Source organism: Canis lupus, chromosome 22, assembly GCF_003254725.2.
Source record: "Canis lupus dingo isolate Sandy chromosome 22, ASM325472v2, whole genome shotgun sequence".
Lineage (NCBI taxonomy): Eukaryota > Metazoa > Chordata > Mammalia > Carnivora > Canidae > Canis > Canis lupus.
In genome coordinates this window covers 59,809,529-59,834,054 of record NC_064264.1, presented here as the reverse complement: position 1 = coordinate 59,834,054, position 24,526 = coordinate 59,809,529, and the positions used below count along the sequence as shown (strand labels likewise).

Sequence of the window (24,526 nt, the reverse complement as noted above, 5' to 3'; positions counted from 1 at the left end):
GATGAAGAAGCTCGGTGGGAATTCGGAGTGTGACAGCTTCTGAGAGTCTCCCACAAACCCCCTGGTGTCCCTGTGCTCAGCAATACAGGGGGATCTGGAAGACAGGCACAGTGAGCCCATCAGTCCCCCAGGCCTTGGCCCTACTGGGGAACCCCAGTGGTTTTTCTCGCCACCCTCTCTGGGCTGGACAGGTTCCAACGACTGTGGCACTGGCCAGAGCTTGAGGGTGTGGAGACCCCTGGGCCAAGGCCGGTGCCCCCTGAGCAGCAGGGAAGTAATGCCCCTGAGGGGTCTCCAGCCAGAGCAGCAGGTGGAAGCACCTGGAGCGCACCTCTGAGGAAGTTTTGTCAGACTCAAGTCCAACACAGTATTTGTTTCTTACAACAAACACCCTCGTCCCACTGAACGAGTCATCGGGCAACTAGAGGAGAGAATGGGTACATCTGAGCACGAGAGGTGCACCCTACTGGATGCAGGAGACTAGGTGCTTCCAAGTGCAGAGAAGGACATGAGGAGAAAGAGTAGCGAGTGGATCCAAAGACGGGGCGGGGGGCTTCTCGGTGGGAGGAATACCTGGCCACTTGTTTCACAGAGCGCACAGAACCATGGGACCGAGTGTGCACTCCGGCAGGGAGGACCCCAGTAGTCCTGGAGGGAAGGAAGGAGCAACAGGGCAGGAAGAGAGCTGCCTGGTCAGATCCGCAGAGAGAGAAGCGGGAAACACCAAATAACAAAATAAGTAAACAGCAGACTTTAGAATGGATGAAATAAAACCAGGTAAGGAGCCATCACCTCAAACACGACGGGCCGGCCTCCTCTAAAAGACAGAGAGCATCAGGTAGGTAGATGAACACTGCCCGGCTGTGCCCGGTGCGTGAGAAACCTCTAAAATAACCCAGCAAGGAAGGGTGGCCAGTGAAGAAGCGAGCGGAGACGCCAGGAGAATGCCAGGCAGGGGGAAGAGAGGGGAGAGGGACGGAGCACCCCCTCTGCACCGGGCAGGAGAGGACACAGGGCCCATCACAGAGCCGCCCTTTGCAAAGAGCATGTCCACCACCCAGGTGAGCCCTGTTTCCCTCAGACGGCGGGCAGGGCTGGGAACGGTGGCTCCAGCCTCCTTGGTGCCCCGGGCTCTCTGACTGGGGTGCTGAAGGCATTATAGGTAGAGCTCACTCATAGGCCAGTACCTTCTCACCGAGATACACGGATTGCAGAGTTTGTTTCATCATTAGGAAATGTCTTGCAGAATCACCCAAACCACCTCCTTTATGTTTGCATGATATCAAAACAGCTGCCGACCCATTTAAGTCAGTGGGAAAAGTCACGTAAACCAGGAACTTCTTTGCGTGTGTGGCAACACTGCTGAACAGCTGGTTGATTCGGCTTTTGCTTTTCCGCCAATATTTCTGGCTAAGCTGTGGTCCGACGCCGCACGCTGCCCTATTTCCCTGTCCCTGGGCAGCACACCACGGGGGTTAGGGCAATGCGCCTGGACGTGGAGCCTAGCAGCTGCGGGCACAGGGCCAAGCTCCTCTACCGCCCAGTCTGTGGAATGGGAATGAGAGTAGATCTACTCCGTAAACTTACTGGCTGTTTGGGCAGCGAAGTATAGTTCCTGGCACGTGGCAGGAACTGCTAGCGACAACACACCGGCAGGTGAGCTGACATAAAGGAGGTGGCTGCCGTGTGGTTCGGCTTGTGTAGGCCGTGTTTTCCCAGCTGCAGTTCAGCCTTTGGAGATGAACAATCAGCAAGTGGAATTATCTTGTTGACTCATGCCCTCGGGTCAGAATGGCGTGCTCTCTATGAAGCCCAGCTGATCTGCATTCTAGATGGCTCCATGGTCCACAGAGAAAGAACAAAGAGTTATATTTTAAAGATGAGTTTTCCTAAGCCTTCTAATCCACCTGCTTTTGGAATAAGAACACACAGCATCAAACCATATGGGAGAAGCTAAGTAAACGGTACAACGTGCACTCTCCTTCGTGTTGTCACTCACCAACCAAGGGCCCAGACAGACCAACTGGGTGCACGCAAGAGGGCAGTGGGGCCTGCCGGACTCCCAGGCTGGCTGTCCTCGGGGTCGTCTGCCCACAGAGGACACCCAGGCCCACAGCTTCCCTATCTCCAGGCTGACCTGAGTTTGCAGTTGGCTCTAGAGACCTGTGTGGTCCCAGCAAGTTACTTGCAGGCTCTGAGCTACTGCTTCTTCTAGTAAAACAAGGATAATAGGAACTGCTTCCAGGCTTGGCTGGAGACCAGCTATCTCAACGGAGATGACATGCTTAGCCTAGGAGTCCCTCGGTAGATGGTAACAATGGTGGTGGTGACAGTGGTGACAATGACAGTTGCCATGGCTGTGGCCATTACCATTATTAATGTCGAGTGGACAGAAGGACTCCTGTCCACCACTCTCTGCCCTGGGGAAGGTCTCTCCCTCTGGAGGGGGGGCCTTCCGGCAGGGCAGGAACACTCTGCAGGTGAGGAGCAGTCACAGGTGGCTCCTGGCCGGGGTGCAGGGGCTCAGAGCACAGCCACGGGCTCTCCAAGTGGCTTCAGGCCCGTCCTGGACGCTGCGACTGCAGAAGGCCTTGGGCTTCAAAGACTGTGCCTCCCCCTCCACACACAAGACAGCACAGCAGCAGCCGGAGCTACGTCCCAGGCTGGGGGTCGAAGGACAGGTCCTTGTCACGGCGGAAAGGGCCCAGCTTTCAGTCAGGAGAATGTGGCTTCGTGCAGAAATGCCTGTTTCTTTCATGGTACAGGAGAGTGGGCCAAGGTTCTTTCATTCCATGAGAACCCTCTCGAATGCCCCATGGGTGTAAAGTGTATAAAAAGCCCATCTCTGCACAGTTCCTGAGAGCCCCCTTTAAAAACAATTTCTCTGGCAGCACAGACAGGTCTGCCGCATGCAGAGAGTGTGCGCATTCACTTTGCGCCTCCAGAGAGCGGCTTCCCGGAGAACGAGGTGCAATATTTATAAGTTTCACAGCGTTTGCCTGGCGGGACGGCGGACTCGCCTCCATCTCTCCTGACCTCCGTTTGCTCTTTCTTTCCACATTCATCTTCAAAACAAACCAAAGCCAAGACCAAAGATCCGGCTCCCCAAACAAGGCAAACAAAAATAAAATAGAAGGTAAAGTCTCTATCTATAGAGCCAAGATACAAATGTGCCGCTGCCCTCTGCCAGGCCTTGGATGCAAAGGGCGGTCCCGGGGCTAATGCAGGCGTCCGAGACAGCCTGGCGCTCCTACCGAGGGGACTCCTGACGGGAACAGGCAGCCTGGCCAGGAGAGTCACAGCTTCCGGGCAGACCAGAGGCATTTCCGAGGGAGCTCTTGGGGACCGGCCCTGGCACATCGAGAGGAGAAACACAGAGACAGGTGTCCGCTGAGCCCGTGTGGATGTGCAGGAGGTGGGAGACGCAGCAATGCTCACAGCTCAAAAATCACCACGGGGCCTTACGGCCAGCCTCTGGACACAACGTGTGAGCCGTGAAAGCACCATGAACATCACTTTCCACCTGGATTCTCCCTCCCTTTCCCCAACTGTCCAGCAAACTAGGGCCCTGTCCCCCCTCCCGCTGCCATCCAAGCTCCTGGCCCAGCCGTGAGTGGGCTCAGCACGGCCCCCTGGGATGCTGTGTCTGTCCACACCAGCGCTGAGCACAGCACCTCAGAATTCCCATCTCTGTCTGGGATAGAAGCACTGGGCACATTCTCCGCACATGATCATCATGACAGTGATGGTGCCACCATGGCACGCCTGCAATGTCACGCATAGCCCAAGACCCAGTGAAGAGGGCAAGCAACTCTGACTCCAGGAGGCCCCAATTCTCATAATGACTGCTAGAGACATGAATACTCGCATCTCTGCAGGCATGTGAACGAACGATTTCAGGAAAATCAGCCTACTTCTTCTGTGAACAGAACTTCATGAACAGCTCCAGGTGCTGGCAGGTGCAGACTCCGAGTGAGGTACGCCTTCCTTCCCTCCTCCGCAGTGAGAAGCCCGGGAGGCAGGGCAGCTCGAGGTGAGACTGGCCAAACGCCGCTTAGCTGAGGAAGGCGATTCTAGTCCACCCCAAGGCTGGTTCTCTTCCGGAACTGGCTGGGTTCCTCCTCCAGGGCATCTGCTGGCAGGAGGAGGGCAAGTAGGGGTTACGTGCGACGCGTGAGCTCACGGACCGTACGAGGCTGAACCTGGGAAAGGGCCGGCCAGCACGAGCACAGATGCTAAGAGGGCCAGATGCAGGCTGGGCTGACCTCTCTGCGCCCTGGCCCGCGGGAAGCACTGGGGACTGTCTAGGAGTGGGAGGGGGGAGCAGCAGGGGGTCTTCCTGTGACCCCTCTTGCCCGGGTTCCTACCCAGGAGGCACTGGGCAGCAGCTGCACCCCAGGACTGGGGATTCTGTCCCTGAAGGTCCGGTTCCGGGGCTTTGGTAAAGCAGCACGGCCTTGTTATGAGCTGGGCTGTGTCTCCCGAGAGAACATACTGCAGTTCTCACCCTTAGGACCTCGGAATGTGACCTTGTTTGGAAATAGGGTCATCCTGCAGAAGGAGTTAAAGATGAGGTCATTAGGCTGAGGCCCCTGAGAGGGGAAGAGGTGCGGAGACAGGCGTCCACAGAGCAAAGCTGCCATGTGACAATGGAGGCAGAGATTGGGGCGTTGTGTCTACGGGCCAAGGCGCACCCCAGCCACCGGAAGCTGAGGGGCCTGAACAGACTCCATGGCCTCAGAAAAAGCCAGCCCAGCCAACACCTCTTTTTTTTTTTTTTTTTTTTTTTAATTCTGATTGGTTATCATGCACTGCAATATTGGTTTCAGCAGCAGAGCTCCATGATTCCTCAGTTGTGTATGACACCCAGCGCTCATCTCATCACCCAGTGACCCGTCCCCCAACCCTCTCCCCTCCAGTGACCCTCAGTTTGTTTCCCAGAGTTAAGAGTCTCTAATGGTTTGCCCCCCTCTACTTTCATCTTTTTTCCTCTCTTCCCCTATGATCCTCTGTTTTGCTTCTTAAATTCCACAGATGAGTGAGATCACATGGTATTCGTCTTTCTTTGACTTACTTCACTCACCATAATACCCTCCAGTTCCATCCACATCGTTGCATATGGTAAGATTTCATTTTCCTGATGGCTGAGCAACATTCCATTGTATCTATAGACCACATCTTCTTTATCCGCTCATCTGTTGTAGGACACTGAGGCTCCTTCCGCAGTTTGGCTACTGTGGACATTGCTGCTGTGAACATTGGGGTGCAGGTGCCCCATTGTTTCACTGCATCTGTATCTTTGGGGTAAATCCCCAGTAGTGCAATTGCTGGGTCGTAGCTCTGTTTTAAACTTCTTAAGGACCTTCCACATTGTTTTCCAGAGTGGCTGCACCAGTTTGCATTCCCGCCAACCATACACCAGGGCTCTCCTTTCTCAACATCCTCGGCAACACCTGTTGTTTCCTGACTTGCTGATTTTAGCCATTCTGACTGGTGTGAGGTGGTATCTCATCGTGGTTTTGATGCCAACACCTTCATTTCAGGTTCCCAGCCTCCCAACTGTGAGGCTGTTTCTTAAGCCACCCAGGTTGGGATGCTCTGTTGGGTTGCCCCAGGGCACACCCACAGTTGTGAACACCTGTGCCCACACTCACTGCACTGGGCAAGAACACAGCTCATGGGCACATCATGTGTGAACCTGAGCCTACTTTTTGTTTCTTTTTCCTGCTTTTGTCTTTTAATTTAACTTTATCTTTTATTAGCATGAAGGGTTAAGAGAAAACTCTGAGACAGGTTTTCATGAAGCCCAGATGCTTGTCACACGGCAGTGCAGTAGCAGTGACCCCAGCCAGCAGCCTGGGAGCAGGTGAGGGCTGCAGACCCATGGAATCCAAGCCCTTGGGAGGAAGGGTGGGTGCACAGCAGTCTGTGCCTGAGGCAGACACAGCCTGGGAATCTGGAAGCATGAGTTTCCAGAGAGCAGGGGCCTCCCAAGGGTGCTTGCCGGCAGCTGCACAGCATGATCTCCTGATACCTGAGGAGGAAGCATCACACGGCCTGGGTGCCAGCACCCCACCTCCTCCGGCCTCTTCCCCAGCCAGCCAAGGGATACCTGTGCTGCTCTGGGGTCCCCGGGACCCGTCCCCAGCTGGTAGCCCAGGGTTCTGCACACCCTCTGGGTCTCAGGCTGCTGAGTGCAACTTGCAGAAGGACAAAGGCAAAGGTCGCCAAGCAGGTGTCCAGTGTGTCCTCGTGTGGACAGACCAAGAGGATATTTAGAGCAGCCTTGCTGAGTCCTGACGCCAGAGCTTCAAGACCAGAGTCGACTGGAGACATTGCCCACGGACACTTGGGGAGCACATGGAGGTTTTCCAACGTCATGGCCCAGGACCCTGTGCACATCGCACTCGCGCATTTGCACAGGCCGCCACATCTAGCTGAAGCATCTGATGTACCCTACCAGCCGCGGTGTAATCAGAGCAGGAAGCACTCGTTCTGGATTAGCCATTTTGGGGTATTATCCTAATAGAGCATTATTTTTAAACTACCACAATATTTTAATTACATTCTCAGCATGAATCATTATGTACCTTAGTGAGAAGGCACTTCTGGCTGTAATTGCACACTGGAGGCCCGTGACGCTATCGATGAACGTAAGTCCCGAAACGGATTGATGGACAGATGGGATCAACAGCCGCTCTCCACCCAGCACCTCTGTGAGGTGTGGTTGCGCTGCTTCTTGTGTTTTCTCCTGCCACCCCCGTCCCCGTCCCCTTTCCCACTGCTGTGCCCTCCCCCATCCCCCTCTCCCATCCCCCATCCCCTCCCCACTGCTGTGCCCCTCCCCTCTCCTTCTCCCCTCCTCCCTTGCTCTCCCCCCTCCTTCCCCCCATGCCCATGCCCTTCCCTCTCCCCTCCCCATCCCTTCCCCTCCCCTTCCCCTCCCCCACCTTCCTCTCTCCCCCTCTTTCCTCCCCTCTCCTTCTCCCCTCCTCCCTTGCTCTCCCTTCCCCCTCCCCTTCCCCCATGCCTATGTCCTTTCCTCTCCCCCTCCCCACTTCTTCCCCTCCCCCTCCCCACCCCTGTCCTTCCCCTCCCCCTCTCCCCTTCCCTGTCCTTTCCTCTCCTCCTCCCCCCATGCCCTCCTCCTCCCCTCTTCTCCCTTCCCTCTCCCTCCCCTTACCTCCTCCCCTGTCTCTAGCAAGGATCCAGTGCCTCCCAGGGATTCTCCTCAACTGCAGGGACCTCAGCAGAGCTCAGTGGTCCCAGCACTGTAAGTGTATCCTTACCCAAGAGGAAGTACCTGCACAGAAGCAGGTGTCCCAGGGGTCTGGAGGGAGCTGCAGGCGAGGACCCCCCCACCCCCCCACCCCCCCACCCCCGTGCACACCACCAGCTCTGGTGAGTTCTGAAACCATGTGGGAGCAGGACGCCTCCTTCCTGCATTGTTACCCATTTCCCCTTCCATCTGGGGGTGAACACTGAGGTGCTGAGGGAAGGGGTGATAGAGGCTACAGGGATCTGTGTGCAAAGATGTCAGTGGCGGGTCCAACCTCAGAACTGCCCTTGCCCTCGGGGGTCCCTCCCGCCAAATTACCTGCCGTGTGTCCGCCGTGGACTCCACCTGGCACGAGGCCAGGCTCTCCTGCACTTTCCCACAGCCACGCCGGTCCCCACCCACCCCGGATCCAGGGGCTGAGAGACAGGGCTCTCTGTGTGCTTCACATGCCAGAGCAGGGTGAGCGGAGGGCCCACGGCCAGCAAGGTGCGCCTCCTGACCCACCTCCTCCCCCACAGCACCAGTTTCCCTCCCCCTGGTGGGACTTGATCCCAGACTGGCCCAAACGCATATCTATACTCCCAGCCTGACCCCCTGTGCTCCTGAGTGCTTCCATCAGACTGGCTGCTCCTCCAGGCCTACCGTGTGTCACTAATTCCATGTCCTGCCCCAGACAGCTCCAGAGCCCAGGCCCCTCCCTGGGAAAGCTGCCTCCACCGGCCGGCGCTGGGTGAGTATCATGACCAGGCCCATTGGCAAACACTGACAATGCTCCACGCGGCCTCCTGCAGACCCTGGCTGGGTGGTTCAACTGGCCACCATCCCTTTAGCTTTTCTGTTCATGTCCATGTGTGCATGCATGTGTCAGAGAAGGGCTGCAGAAGGGTAGCAGAAGGGCTCTCTGCTACTGAAGAGAGTTTGAGCACTGCTGCGAGGAGCAGACAGGGGAGAGTGGCCGAAGGAAGGTGGACAGGGCACCCACACCCCCAACACCCCCGCAGTCCCACCCACCGCTTCTGAGAACAAGAGCCAACACTGTTACCTTCCTCGTCTGTGCTCGGAGTGCCTGGTTTCTAGCTGCTTCTCTCTGCCATGTTCATACCCAGTTCTCTTAGACATGGATAGGAGCACACTCTCCCCAGGACCCCAACTCTGCACCCACTGGGGCCTCGCTTGCCTCACTTGCTCTACGTGGCCCAGCTGGAAAGCAGATGGTCCAATGAACTCATAAACCATCTCACTCTGGATGTCTGTTTGTGGAAGTGACTGGACGATATCGGGTGTCCTTCCACTTACAATGACATCTTCAGTAGCGCCTCTACCACAAACGGTGTAGCAGGAATCCAGCGTCACCCTAAGACTCGGGCATTTAGGCTGCAGGCTCCGCAGACAGGAAACAGTGAACATGCCTCAGCCTTGCTTGGAACATTCTGGTTTATGAAGTATCCCCTCCCACTCCAGCAGGTGGGAACCTTTCATAGCACTGAGTGGGATGCAGAGCAGGCATGATCAAGCTCTTCTACGAAAGAATCGCTCACGGAACTAGAACAGTGTGCCTGTCATCATAGTGGCCTGCAACTTCTCAATCTAGCAGGGCGATGAATGACTGCTGGCCCAAACCTCATGAGGGAGACAAAGTAACAGCATCACCATGGACCTCAGGCTCTGCTGGACCCCTGCTCTGGGAGACAGAAGCCAGGACAAATGATTTCTCCACGTCTTCCTGTCTTAAAATTCTGTCTTCTGTGGTTCTGATGCATGAAAGAGAACCCCAAGCCATGACCAAGTAGCTCACAGAGACGAATGCCTCATGCACTTGCTGCATAGACATTCTCTTCCTACAGGTAAAGCCCGACATTTATGGGGTAGGAAGAGGAGGAAAAAGCCCTCGCCATCTAGTGAGCCCCACATCACCAGCTCATTTGTAGCTTTAAGAACAAATGTGATCTGAGCCCAGCAGAAACCATGCCAGCCACAGAAATAGCCATGTGTTAAGGCCACGCGATGCGTGGTCTGGGAGGATAATGTGTATGCTCAGTGATGGTTTCGGGGGCACACACACTCTGACCTTTCTCGTCTCCTCCCCTGTCTGTGGGACTCTCTATAACTGGGGTGAGCAGAGCATGTGGGGGTGATGTTAGCACAGTGGCCGCTAAATAGAAATGATGTGTAATGACTTATTAATTAGAGCAGAGCTGCAGTGAATTTCTTGAGAAGTGTAGGTAATTCCAAGAACTAGAAATATTTGGTTCCGGTCCTGTCTGGGCCTTTCTCTGTGCCTTTCGTCCTCCTCGGGCCTTCTGCCCATGAGGGCCCCCACCCCTCCACCTCTTAGTACCTGGCTTCACTCCTGTCTTCTCCATCAAACCCCCACTTTGGGGCAAAGGCTGACTCACTTCCCTGCGTTGCATGGCTGGCCAGGCTCACAAGAGCCTCCCCAGGAGCATCTGAAAAGTCAGTGTGCACACGGAAAGACTCAGAAGCACAGGGGCACCCCAGCTCCTGGACTGCAGCCACAGTGGACCCCCATTACCTAAGAGCCAGCCTGCCACCTTCCCTCTAAATCTCACCTCTAAGCCAAGAACCATCCCGTTTCCCTGCTCCTTCAGGCAGCGGCGGGCCCTCGTCTGTCCCTGCTTTAAATGTGTGATTATGGATGATCAGTGCTTTGAGGTTTCTACCCTACAGTGAAGATGCACAGGCTTGAATCCTGACACAACCCCTCCCCAGCTGTGTGGCCTTGAGGCAAATTTCCTTTCAGTCAGGTTTGTCATCTGCACTACGGGGACAGAGGTGCTGGGATATTCTGCTGCTGGGCAGGATGCCTGACCCAAGGGCTCATGACTTGAGCTGTCAGCTGCTACTACTTTTACAAATAAGCTGGGTGTTGGGAGCCTGGAAGAAGCCCTAAGGTCTGTCCTTTGGCCTCCCGTGAGTTAAAATGGTCCTACTAGCCCTCTTGGAAGGTTTCAAGTGGGAAGGGTAAACTGGACAGGGGAACCAAGGAGTCAAGAATCAGAAAAAAGCTCAAGTCTGGGAGGGTGCACGGCAACTGTGGCCCGGTTGTGGAGGAGGCCGGCCTGCTTCTCAGAGCTCCTTGTTGTCCTGGTGCCCAGGCAGGGTCGCACAGCCAGGCTTCCTTGGACTCTGCACAGTCTCTGTGCACCTGCCAATCACTGACCCTGAGGCCCAGGCCTCCCGCCAGCCTTGTCTTAGAGAGAGCGGCGTGAAGTCTGAGGGTGGCCAGGATTCAGAGAGCTTAGCAGGCTCGGTGACCTGGTTAGCAAACAACAGGGCTGGATATGAAATCATCTTCCCTTTAAATTCCCATGGGGCAACTGGGCTCTTAAAAATATTTATTTAATTGAAAAGGAGACAAGGAAAGAGAAAGGCTCTAGGACAAGAGGATTCTGTGATAGGAGAACTCAAGACGTCAGGGCTGACATGATAAAGACTGCACTTTGGGGTAGGGGGCAGAAAGATCACTTTATAGTGAACAATGTTGTCTCATTGGGGAAAAAAAACCCCAGATTTCTACTGTACACCATACACCCAAACCCACTCCAGGTGGGATCACACACATGAAACATGAAACTATGTGAAATCTTTGCCACACAGGACTGCTCTTATACACAACTCCCCCTTCCTGACAGTGTCGAGTTTTACTTGTTAGACGGCAAGCCCCCGTGCGTGGAGTGTATGACGATGGTCTGACACCTGTGCCCCCATGCAGCCGTCCCCACAATCTGGACTGATCTGGACCAGGCACGAGATCACAGTCATGCCCTGTGCTCTCACTTCTGCTCCCACTGCACCCTCCCTGGCGACCTCTGACCTCTCTGCCACCAGAGATGGGTTTGCATTTTTTACAATGTGTGTGAATAGAGCCGTGGAGAGAGTACTCTGAGGTTTCCCTTACTTGGCAGAATGACCCCGAGCTGTGTCTGTGTTGTGTGCGTCATTAACTTGTTCCTTCGTGTTCCTGGTAACAGTCTGTGGCATGGGGGCACCGACCCGTGTTCATCCACTCGGCTGCTGGTAGACGGTGGGTGCGTCTACCTTCTGGGCCACGATGTGGGCTCCGCGCCAGTCGTCGTGTGGACAGCCGTTTGCTCTCTTTCCTCCCAGCGGTGCAGCAGCCACACCATACAGTCCACTGCTTCCTGGATTTAAAGAAACCACTAAAGCGAATTCCAAGGGAGCTGCACAGTTTTGCATTCCCACCCAAGACCTGTGGGGATTCCAATTTCTCGGCGTCCTCTCCAACATGTGTGTGGATCTAGTTGTCACTGTCCCTCTTGGTGGATGTGGAGTGGAGTCCCCTCTGCCCTCAGTTTGCATCTCCTCATGACCGATGCCGCTGCACGTCCCTGTGCTCGTCCCTGTGCTCACCCACCATGTATAGCATTCCTCTGGTAAAATGTCTATTCAGATACTTTGCCCACTTTTTAAACTGGGCTATTTGTCTTTTTATTATTGAGTTCTCAGAGTTCCTTACATATTCTGGATGCAAGTCCTTTATCAGATATATGACTTGCAAATCTTTTCTCCCCATCTGTGATTTGTCTTTCCATTGTCTTGACTGTGCCCTATGAAGCGCAGAAGTCCTTAATTTTGATTATGCTCAATTTATCTTGTTTTCTCTTACAGATTGTGCTTTTGGTGTCAAGCCTAAGAACTCTTTGCCTTACCCTACATAAAAAAATTAGAAAACAATGTTGAATTACAAAAAGGAACAGGAACAAAGAGACAAGACAAATGACTAACTGAATCAAAATATTCGAATTCATATCATAAAGTGATAATTTGTCTAGAAGATAAAGAACTTCCCCAAATCAATAAACAAAAGACCGGTCATCTAATAGAATAAATGGCCACGGGATGGAAGCACTTCATAGAAAATGAAGTACAAATGCCTCTTACACATAAAACTACGACTTTACGCATAACAGGAGAAAGACAAATGGGAATGACAGTGAGATACCATTGTTTCTATCTCGGGTTGGCAAAGATCAGAAGGTTGGATGACACTGAGTTGATAAGGATGTCAGACGTGGGGAGATGCCATCTCTCCTGGGGTCTGAGGGAGTGTAAGTTGGTACAGAATTTACAGAGGACAATCTGGCCATTTCCTATAAAAAATGCATACACTTTTTGACCTAGAAATCAGATTTCAGGAAATTCATCTATTATATATGCTGACTTAAGTGCAAAATATATGTGTTCAAAGACATGCATTGCAGCATTGGATGCAATGTAAAATATTGAAAATAAGCAATAGCAGCCTGGTTATGTACCTTATGGTAAAATCTGTATAAACAATGGAATATTGCTCCTCCTTTTCTCTGGGTTGATGGCTCAGTGTTGAGTGAGCTCTACTCCCAGGTCCCACCCCAAAATGTAAGAGGAAGCAGCTGGACTTCACAAATTGACCAACAAGAAAACTGACTTTTTGGGAGGCATTCTTTTATGTCTTCTGAATTGTGTGCATGTATTGCTCAAAAAAACAAAACGAATAAGGAGATAAAAAAAAACAAAATGGAAATCACCACTGAGGCAGTCCTTTCACTGAGAACTAGCCAACTAACTCAGCAAATGTACAATTTACTGAGCACCTACTGATGCCAGGCAATTTCTTTTGAGCCTTATAACAACTCTGAAATGAATGTTTATTCTTACTTATAGTTCCAGAAGCCCAGGTTCAGAGAGGTAAAGCATTTGTCCAGGGTGGCAGGGGCAGGAATGGGTGACTTGACCTAAGATGAGTTTTGCCCCCATGGACACCCTCCCGGGAACCTCCACTTCCAGCTTCATGAAGGCATGGAGCGAGCTTTATTTGGGCTTATTTCCCTGATGCTCCCTGCGGATTCACCCTAACGACTGCTCAGTGATTGATGGACTCTTCCTATCTTCCTATCGCATAGACCACAACTACCAGAGGGGTCTTTCTGATACCACACCCCGCCCCTGTAAATACACCAGAAGGTGTTGTGACCAAGCTCCCAAGCACATTAATTCCAAATGGAACCCACCTAAAATCCTATTATGGCCAAAGAAACAGAGCCCGAGTCCTTGTGCTGTACGTGAATAGCCCAACAGGTGAGAAAAAAATCTCCAGAGATTTTTATGTGGCACCAGGCAACCTTCTTTCCAGGAGGTCTTTGTATCCACTCTGACTCCAGAACCATGCCCAAATGCTGTGCATTTTGCTGGGTGTCACATGGAGCTCTGGTTTCAGGGCTTGTTTATTTTGGAGGATTTGTTATACCAAAATCTGTTGATAACCACCCTTTGTGCCCTGGCTCATGCAGAGATTACAAACAATCTCCTTGCTCTTCGTTATTTAGTAGTAGATGGTATGAAGGAAGACACTGCCTGCCCGCGAGCAAAGACCATGCTCCCCCCCCCCCCCCCCCCCCCGCCACTCTCTCCCACAAGAATCGGGTCTGAGATCAGAGGGTACAGCTCAGGGCAGGTACCATCTTCTGGCTTCTTGAATTCTTCCCTTTCAAGCAGGGATTGGGGGAGCTCAGGAGGGCACATTTGCCCACAGACTTCTTGTTCTCCTGTTCAGTGAAGAACATCTACCGACCGGACATGTTTGTCCTGCGGGGGGCACCTACGGCCGGCACTGCACCCGGGCTCTCCTGACCCCTCGCTGTGTGGGCTAGCCCGCGCCCCAGCCCAGACTCCCACCCAGGGGCACCCCATGCACCCCTTCCTCCTGCACCCCCACCCGTGTCGCTGGGCCCCATCCTAAGTAATTATGTTGCACATGAATCATTTTTTAATGTTTGGTTTAATACATACAGATTCTTTAAACAATAAAAAAAAATCAGCAAACAGCATCACAATCTGGAAATCTCTTTCTTAACATAGAAAACGGTTTCTTAATGGCACAGGGGGAGAACTCAACAGCAAGCCTGACAACATAATTAGAAGATTGTTACCGGGAAGGGAGAAGCATTCTTTACACAGCACTCACTGCTCTCAATAAGATTATTCCCCCTGAATAGCTAATCAGCTTTCTCCGGCTTCCCAAATCCATGTGCTTCAAGTCGCTCTCATGGTTCTTCCTACTTACTAAATGGCAAACAGTGACACCTCGGAAGGGGAAACGTACAGTGTTAACTGAATGTGAGCAAACAGCTCGATGGAGGCTGCGGATCCAGAGATCCCTGGCAGATTAGCGGCAATTTAGGAAGATGGTACTGTCACACCTGGGTTGACAAGGGCTGACAGGGTTTGTTGATCTCTGCTCCCGTCTCGAATTTGAGTGTCACGTTTCAACAGAAATGAGAGGAATGCAAAAAAATAAAAAATAAAAAGACCCTTTCAGGACTCGGCTCTGGCTTCACAGCAAGCGTTCGGGGCACCGGAACGGTAGGCCGCGGGGCCGGGGGCACAGGCGGGCTGGCCTCAGAGCCCCTCTCCCACCGACCCCCATCCTTGCGGGAGGTGGAGGGAGACAGTACAGCCCAGAGGGGCGGGTGGCCAAGCATGCCCCGGGGCAAGCGTGCTCCTCAAGCTGGGCGCCCAGGCTGGGAGAAAGCGCCTGCTCAGGGCCGTGTCCTTGCTCGGAGGAGGCGCGGCGCGGTCTCCGGTCCCGGCAGAGGCTACTCCTGAAGATGCGGGCCTGGCAGAGCAGAGCGCTTTGGGGTGCGGGCCGGGCCGGCCGAGGCGAGATACGCAGTCGCCACGACAGGCGCCCGGCAGTGGCGGGCGGGGACAGGACGACCGGCCACCAGCGCCACGGGGGGCGTGTGGAGGGTAAAGGAGGCTGGACGCCCTCTCTGCTGTCCTCCCTGGTTAGACTGGTCAGAGTATTGAGAACATGGATTCTCGTTCTTTCCAGCTCAGTGAAAACTTGGAAATTCACCATCCCATGGATCCATCTCTGTTTCACGGCTCAGAAGATGCTGGGGAGCATGTCCCTCTGCCAGGCAGGGTGGAGGTAGAGCCAACACCGGGTCCGCCTGGTCCCGCGTGCTCCCCCGCACGACAGCCTGGCACACAGGGCGCCCACGGAAGCCACACCGAGCCATGCCGATGTTTAAAGCTGGAGACGTGAAGGACATGCAGTCCCGGGGCCGGAGAACAGGGGACATGGCCAGCCTGCACCCGTACCCTCCGCCCCTCCCCGCCTTCTCGGAGCAGCTTTCTGAGTAACAGCACCAGTAAGGTTCCTTTCCTTGGGAAACGGTTGGCAGTTTGCCAGACTGCTCATGTTCCAGTTTTTTTGGAAGACTGACAGGCAGCTGGTGTCCTTGGGTTTTCTTTCCTGGAGGGGGGCCCATTCTCCCTCCAAGTGGCAGTCTGCTCAAGGCCCCACCTTGCCTCGGGGTGGTTCGATGCCCAGCCGCTGCTGAGGTGAGGCAGGCCAGGCATACGATGTGCACGTCTGTTGGGCTCACCCTGCGTGGAGGGCACACCAGCTCACCACGCTCGGTTGCCGTGGGCCAAAGGGACGCATGGAGTTAGGGCTGCGCACTGTGGACGAGGGAGGGGGAGCTGCACCTGGATTTCCTTCCTGAAGGAGCTCAGGAAGCCGCTGAGCCTCAGCCTGCCTTTCCCCTGGGAGCTGGGAGCTGGGAGCCATTCTTCGGAGATTTTTATGTGATGCCAGGCAACCTTCTTTCTAGGAGGTCTTTGTATCTACTCTGAGTCCAGTCCCAGGCCTGTCCAGGTGTGGTTCAGTAGGAACGCACCACAGATAAGCCTTGACCAAAGGATAATGAAACACAGATGCTGGTTAGAGTCAGAGTAGTCTCAGTGATGCTGCTGGGACAGCCAGCATCAAAGCGACGGTGGTTTAAGACAATTAACCTTATTTCTCAGCACTTCTCAACTCAAGCTGTGGGTTGAGGATGCCCTGCAGGGCTGTCTTTCATGGGTTGGCTCAGCATCTGGAAGCTTCTATCTTACACCACCTCCATATCAACCAATGCTTCCACCATCGTGGGGGAAATGGAGGAGCGTAGAGGTTCTGATATGTCATAAGTGACATGCATCCACGTTTCTTGTCACCTGGCCAAGCTTCACCTCACATAAAAATGTCCATAACTAACATCAATGCCATGTTTAAATGAAGTATTTCCTGCATCCACATGGGATGGAAGGTCCCAAGTACAGTTGGGAGTGTGGTGCCTATGCACACGTCTGTGGGTGTATGTGGATTCATCCATCCAATGATTGTTTATGGAGAGCATGCAGGGTGCCCTGTGTAACCCCCCTCTTTTGCCAATCCTCCCTGGGCCTGCAGCCCCCCCACCCCCACCAGAAACACAGAATCTGTGGCCCCAAAGCAGAAAGCAGAGAGGAGGCTGGGCTGAGTGCTACTAGGACACAGTGGATGAACTCTGGATGCACTGTCTGCTGTTCGCACGTGTCCCAGAGGAAAAAAGCAGTTCATCTGAAATGAATTTTTCATCTGCTCATAGGTATTAGAACCAGCAGTGGGAGCATCTTCTCATCATCCCACTGTGTGTTGGCCACTGTTTACCCTCCTGCCTGCTCATGTTTAATTGTAAATGCTTATGTCTTCATGTTTTCTATAATTTCACTTTTCCTTTTGAGAAGAGGCCCCACAGATTATCATTTTTCCCTACGTCTCCAGGGTTTTCCCACCATGTTGCTTACAGTTCCCCACTGATCCTCCTCGCATCAAGGCCCTTCTCCCCATTCTCAGCTGCGCTGGCCGTGACGTGGGGAGGGCCAGTGTCCCTGCAGGAGTCTTATCTCCGAGGCCCAAGCTGCCACGGTGCCACTCTAACCCTGCACTGCTATTCTATACAGGTTTGTCTACGCAGCATGGGACAGCCCTACATGCTACCTACCCTGCCTGGCTTTCCCTGTCATTAACTCTGTTACTTGCTTGTCTGAGGCTCCTCCGATGCCAGGCCCAAGATCCTAAATTGGGACTTTTGTGACTAAATTTCTCCATCTCCCATTCCTGGCCACAGCCTTTTGCTATATTCTGGCATTTTCTCAGGCTGTTGTTTGTCCGAAAAGCCTGGTTTCATAGAGTCTAACCTTCTATTCTGATTCAATGTCTACTTCTGATCGCATTCTACATGAAAGCTGTGGAGAGTGCCCTCGGCATAACCAGTGCAAATCAAACATCCTCACTCATCTGGAAAGTCCAAAGAATATTTTTCCAGTGCTTTTTGGATGTTACCTCCTTTTGTTAAATAAAGGCCTTTGCTAGGATTAGATGATCTTCATTTGTTTTGAGTCACAAGAAAGGGAGGATGCCAGGCTGAAGTCTGAAATGACACCCATAGCTCAGGAAATGACACGGTGGCAGGACGGGTCCCAATCAGAGAGGCAACAATATCTTTCCCACCATGCCCTCCACACACACACCTAGGGGGTCATTTTCTTCTACACTTAACTAAAGTCAGACTTCTACCTAGAGGGAGAATCTACCAGGTTATCAGACAATACTTGAAAGTACATAGGAAAACCCTGTCTTAATTTATGTGACAAGGCGTGACTGACATGATGGTCTTCTAACCGGTCTCTCTATATCTGGGCCAAATGTAAGGAATAGAAACTTTTCAATTTACAGCCAACAAGCTGAACCCCAGGCATGTGCTGGTGAATGAACCAGTCAGAGTGTGAGAATTCAAACTCAGACCCGTAGGCTAAGGGAAAAGGCAATCAAAAAACTCAAGCTGGTGGCAACTACTGAATTTAGCTTTTAACAGATTACAGGTGGTAAGGTCATCATTGCTCCTCCGTATAGGTTGTTGAGAAAATAGTGTTGCAACAAGTCTTCGGTTTCTGTTTATTTTGTCTTTTGTGGTATGAACATTGACCTCAATAAGAAGAGGTGGCCCATAGGCTAGAGAAGGCCCACACCCTTATTCTTCCCATCTACTGGATGGCTAAAGAATTTTATCCATCAAGGTGAATCCATCTAGGGTGACCTGCTCATCTGTGAAGAAGCTATCCATTCAGATTGCCAACATTTTGGCTCATCCCCAAACTGATCAACTAAGTGGTCCTCTGCAGACACTGCACCATGCTTCCCTGGCACACCTGCCAGAAGCGTGTTCCTCTACCGAGGGTGGGCACATAGTAGCTAAATGTAGAGCCAATTCCCAATTATGTCACCAGCAAAACTGGAACAGGTGACAGATAGCGACAGGGAATCTAAGAATGAAAACTCTAGTAAGCAGAGATTATCAATGCGTTCCAAAGAAAACATCACAAGATTCCAGATAGAGAAGTCTGTGTTTCATTTTTTTAGTGCAGAGTACAGAGAAAGAATCCAACAGAAAAAGTCCAGTGTCTGTCTCAAAGACCAGAGGACTGCGGTCAGTTCTCAGGGACAACCTACTAATCATGTAAACTTAGACAACCGAGCTCATTCCTCTCCCCTCAGACACCAACGCAACCAAGCACCCTGTGAGGAAGGCAGAGAAAGGATGACCGGACACAAAGTCAGACACGGCTGTAGAAAGGCATCTTCCCCACATCGCCACAAGGGATCTTTCTCATTATCTAAAGTGATGTAATGAGGACAAATGAGGAACCTGCATAATCCACCAACTGGATAATCTGCCCTCTAGATAGCTAAGATTGACTAATCTGCAAGTTAATTGTTAGGTAGGAAATATTTGTCTGCTGTGAGAGTAGCTCGGTTACAACACAAAGCCTGGCTTGATTTTGTGCACTTAACACAAATCACCAGGGAAAATGCATCTCATCAACTGGCTTCTCCAATTTTAATCAATTGCTTATTATTTCCCTCCACACCAATGTATTTCCATGATTTCTGCCATGTGAAATAATCATGAAATACTCCAGCGAGTGTGGCCTGGCAGGAGAAGAAGGCATGGTCGTTGACCCTGTGCAGACAGGCTGCTGGAGGACCCTGGAGGATTTGCTTTCCCGGCCCTGGGGCCCCACGCACACCAGCGGCATGATGTGGGGGTGGCCTGTTTGAGCGCAGTTAAGAGTAGCCTTTCCGTCAAATTATATGGAAATCATTAGCCAGGTGGAAGGAAGTTTAACTTCCGAGTTCTTAATCAGTTCGTGTGCTGTGAGGATGGGATGGGGGTGTGCTCCCTCCCCAGGCTACTGTACCCACTCCCCAGCCTCATGAAGGTCCATAGTCAGGGCGCTCACCAGGGAGCCGGGACTCACACGGGGCAGGGCAAGTGTGTCCCTGGGGTTCTGCTTCCCAGGCTAGCTTTCCACCATCCTGTGCCAAAGACCTGAGTCTGGGGCAGTAGCTATTTTAGGCTGAGCTACGGAGAACAGAAGTTGAACAGGAAGAGCTTCCTAGGAAGCGTGTTGGGGAGACTGAGACACAGGGGTGCTGCCCTTCCTGGCACAGTGTGCCTTCATCAGCCTGCACTAGGCGAGTGCCCCCGAGGGTGTGCCCTGTTTCTGAGCAGCAGATACCTGAAGGGGACGTGTCAGGGACTCCATGACCTACGGCCACCCCAAACACCACGGGCTCCACTGCCTGCCCTGGCCAAGCACTGCTCACAGGATGCGGTGGCACAGAGCGTGTGGGGTATGCAGGGCAGGCCACCTCCAGGCCCTGTCATCCCTGTGCAGCCTCTACTCGAAGCTCTGAGCCCAGGTCTGCTCACCTCCTCTGTTCCCACTTTCCTGCTCTCTCATGACAGCCCAGCCCACGAAATCCCAGGGTGCCTGGCTCTGACCTCTCATCTCTGCCTTCGTCACCCCTGGCGGGACCCGTCTTGCCTGCCCTGGTGTCCCCTCCAGTGCCTACTACTGTCCTACATAGACTGTCGGTGTTTGCTTTCATAGAGAAAACTGAGGGCTGGGAATGCTGACTGGATGTCCTGCAGTAAAAAATAATAGTAACCTGACAGTCCGGTACGAGGCCAGTACGATTAAATAATAATGACCTCATCAGTATGAGTATCACAATGAAAGGATAAACTGCATCCACAAATGGAGTGCTTCTGGCTGAAGTCCATTTGGGGCCTACAACAGGCCTGCACACAGTCACGTCACCGAGCCATCACCAAGGGGGTCCGGGCAAGAGCAGAAAAACCGCTCTGTGTTCAGCGGCTGTACAGGGGCCAGAAGGAGCACGATGCTGACATCCCGAATCCTTTGCTTTCCTGCAAAGCAGAACAGAATGGCACCCATCCTATCCATCCCAGGGACAGGGTGAAGTCACCCAGGTGATGTGCTTGGGGCAGCACAGGTGTCAATGTCCCGAGGCTGCCACAATGCAGCAGCACAAACTGGTGGCTGAACATCCCAGAAATGTAACATCTCGCAGTCTGGAACACCAGAAGTCGGAAATCAGGGTGCCAGCAGGGCGGGCTCCCTCGGAGGCTCTGGAGGAGAATTCTTCTTGTTTTTCCCAGCCCCTGGCATGGACCAGCAATCCTGGGGTCTGAGGCCTGCAGACCCAGCACTCCTGCCAGGTGGTTGTCTTCACACCATCCTCAGTGACAGTCCTCTATGTTCAAATGTCACCTTATGTAGAGACACCGGTCATACTAATGACTTCTTCCTCACTTGATTGCCTCTTTTTTTTTTTAGAGATTAATTTATTTATTATTTTAGGGAGAGAGTGAGCAGGGGAAGGGGCAGAGGAAGAGAAGTAGACTCCACACTGAGCTCAAAGACTGATGCAGGGCTCGATTCCAGGCCTGAGATCAGGACCTGAGCTGAAATCAGAGTCAGATGCTCAACTGACTGAGCCACTCAGGTGCCCCACTCACTGGATTAATTCTGGAATGACCCTACTTCCAAATAAGGTCCCATCACAGGTAGTGGGGGTCGGGACTTGAACACCTTTCAGAAGGACTCATTTCAGCCCATGACCGACATTCATGTGTTCTTCTTCTCCTGGCCCAGTCTCCTTACCATGTGCCATGAGGTCAGATGAGCTCAAATCTTTTGCTCTCAAGCTCCTTTATACTATTAAAAATCATGGAAAAACAAAAAGAGTTGTTTCTGTGAGTCATATTCACTGACTATTACCATGTTAGAAATTAAAAATATGAAAATGCTTACATATTTAATTTTAATTTATTTTTAAAAAAGATTTTATTTATTTATGTGAGAGAGAGCACAGAATACAAACAGGTCAGGGAGAGAGGGAGACGCAGAGTCCTCACAGAGCAGGGAGCCCAATGCAGGACTTGATCATAGGACCCAGAGATCATGATCTGAGCTGAAGGCAGATGTTTCACCAACTGAGCCACCCAGGTGCCCCTTATTTTAATTAAAAAAAAAAACCTATAACAAACCCACTATACATTAATACAAGTAACATTTTTATGAAAATAAGTATATTTCCTAAAAAATAATCAGTGAGAAGAGTAGCATTGTCTTACATTTTTGCAAATCTCTTTGAGGTCTTGGGCAATGAAGGCAGCCAGCTTCTCATTCTCTGCCTTCAGTCTGCTGCTATATGTTGTTCTGATTGCAATAGAAGACAAAAATCCAGCCTCACACAGATGTGTCACTGGGGAAGGGAGGAGTGTTTTAATGGCCTTTTCAGATAGTTGTGGTTTTTCTTTGATACTCCACCAAAACACAACAAGCGGCAGTGTCTTCCAGGTTAGGTTTGTGGAATCCAGGGCCCTAGAAATAAATTGTACGCTGCCACAGTGAGATACATTAGTCTGTTTTGCCCTCCAAATGCACGATTAATTACTGTCAGGCATTGTCATTTGGAAATTACTGATTGACCAGAGTTAGCCAGATCTTCCAAATATTGATACATTTTTTTTATTAAGCAATATTTTTAAATATCACCACATCTCAGGAGAAACATCTTGAAGTGCTGGGGCACGTCAAGCTCACAGGAGTGGGATAAGTTTTCGATGAAAGTTCCTGCTGTAAGCTGAGCCATCACAGAGCGCGTTTCTTGAGACAGGTGTCACACTTCTGCAGGAGAAGTTTCTTCTCCTTGAATCAAGATTCAAGATTTAAACAGGTGGAACTTTTTACTGCTCTATCCAGAACATTCAAAAGCAGAGCTGGCTTTCCCTAATGCGAGTGCAGGGTGATGAAGAACATGATGCTCCTGGCAGATGGGATCCTCGCTAGGCTCCTGCTGGCTCATCCCCAGCACAAACTCCAACGCAGCGAGACAGGCACCCAAGGTCCTGCACCTTCTCTGTGGCTGCAAAGCAGATTACCACAACCTTAGCAGCCACGAACAAGCTCACGACTTCAGGGAGCCAGATGTCTGGGTAGAATTTAGCCACATCCTTGGCTTGGGTCCCCTAAGACTGCACTCCAGCTGTGAGTTAGGCTGTGATTCTTGTCAGCTTTCAGGTCCTCTTCCAAACCCATTCAGGCTGTTGGCAGGATTCATTCCTTGTGGCCCTGTGGGCTAAGATCCTTGCCTTCTTGCTTGCTCGCAGCCGGGGACCACTCCTAGCTCTGGGCAGCTGCCCTTCTGCAGGCCACTCACCACATACCTGTGGGCTTTCTCCCTCTGACAAAGGCTGGAGAAAATCTCTGCTTTCGAAGGCTCACCTGATGAGGCCAGACCCTCACAGGACAATCTCTTTGACTAACTCAAAGTCAGCTTGTTTGGGACCTTGGTGATCTCTGCAACAGCCCTTGTGCCACGAGATAGCACATAGTCACTGGGGCAATACCTTGGCCCTGCCCTCTCACTTGGAGAGAGACGTGCTTCAGGGTGTGCACAGCATAGGCAGGGATCCCAGGAGATGTCCTGGACCTCAGCCTACCACTCTTGTCTAAGTGCCGTCATTGGGACCAGACATAATATTCACAGGGCCCCATGCAAAATGAAAATGGGGTCCCTTGTTTAGAAATTGCTAAGAATTTGGAGACTCCAACAACAGTTCAATGGACCAAGCATGGGACCCTCCTAGACACAGGCCCATGATCCCAGCCCTGGCTCTTATGCAAATGGTTCTCCCCTTGTGAGCCCCTGTGAGGTTTCGGGCACCCGCTGGGGTCTGCAGACTAGTGTCTATGGGGAAATTTGTATGATCCTAGTCACACCTAAAGTCTAAGAAGCTTCCAGCAAGAGTGAGACATCTCTGGTTTCTACCCTTGCCAGGAGTCCCTTCTGATTTTTCCATCAGCTCAGAGAAACTTCCCCTAAGACCACCTGTGTCTGGGTGATTCAATCGCACAGGGAGTCAGGGCCCCTCTCTCACTGAGAGATTCCAGAACCCTGCCTCTGTTCCAGCCTCACCATGTCTGGGACACCTTGCAGCATGGGCCTGCTGCTCCCCAGAGACAGCTGTGCTTTTGGCGATTCAACACAGTGCTGGTCTAGGAAGTCTTGTGGCCCCTGAGAGTTCTGAGGAAAATCAATGGTCCTGTCTTCTGAGAACATCTCCTAGAGCTAGGAGAACCTCTTCCTAGGGAATGTCGGACCTCTCTGTCCCCTCATGGTGGCTGAGAGCAAGTGGGATATCCTCAGGGCACCTCATCTGCCCACAGAGGGTCTCAGCCCAGGTTCCAAACCTCATGAGTGTGCCTTGGTAACTATGCTTGTGTCCCTTTTTTGATTCTTGTTTGCTTCTGACTGCTGTGTTTGGCCTCTCTAGCATGGACCCCATTTTCTGAATTTCTGAGCTTTCTCTTGTTTGCTTGAAGCTGGCAGGAGGCACAGCTGGCCCTGGGAGCTGCCTGCTTCTACCTACATGGGTATGGTTTACATACTCACCTAGGGAATGGAGGTCAAATCTCCAGTGTGGTTCTGGGGGTTCTTCCTCAGAGGTCACCTAGTTTTTAAACAGGGGTTATTTTTGTCTGGAAGCCTAAAAACCATTTTACAGCCAATATTCCCACTATGGCCACATCTATCTACATAGCCTCCAGGAATAGTGGCTAACAGAATTTTGATCAAATCCTACCTGGTCACCCCTGAAGTCCTGGCTCCCCTCCAAAGCAGTCACCTCATTGCAGACAGTAATCTTTTAATAATGAAAATGTTACCATGTCACCTTCCTGCCTAAAATGCCTCAATGGTCCTCTACTTCATTATTTCCACAAATGTTAGTTGAGAGAGCCACACAATGTCCCAGCCACTAGAGCCACATCTGTGAACAAAACTGAGAAAAACTCATGTCTTACAGGGATCGCATTCCACAGGGAAGTCAGACACCAAACAAAACAAGGAAATCAATAGCATGCTAGAAGACAGACCCTGGGAAAAGTGGATCAGGATACCAGCATCAAGATTTTCAGGGGCTTAGCAGGTTGTTGTACAGGGAGGGTGGCTGGGGCCTCACTGTGAGGTGACATGTG

At 52.0% G+C, this 24,526-nt stretch overlaps 1 long non-coding RNA gene across 1 annotated transcript in view; it reads right to left on the bottom strand.

The window, feature by feature from the left end:
- LOC112655915 (uncharacterized) overlaps window positions 1-24,526 on the bottom strand; it is a 592,361-nt gene that overhangs the window by 242,775 nt on the left and 325,060 nt on the right. The gene's annotated exons all lie outside the window — the stretch shown is intronic.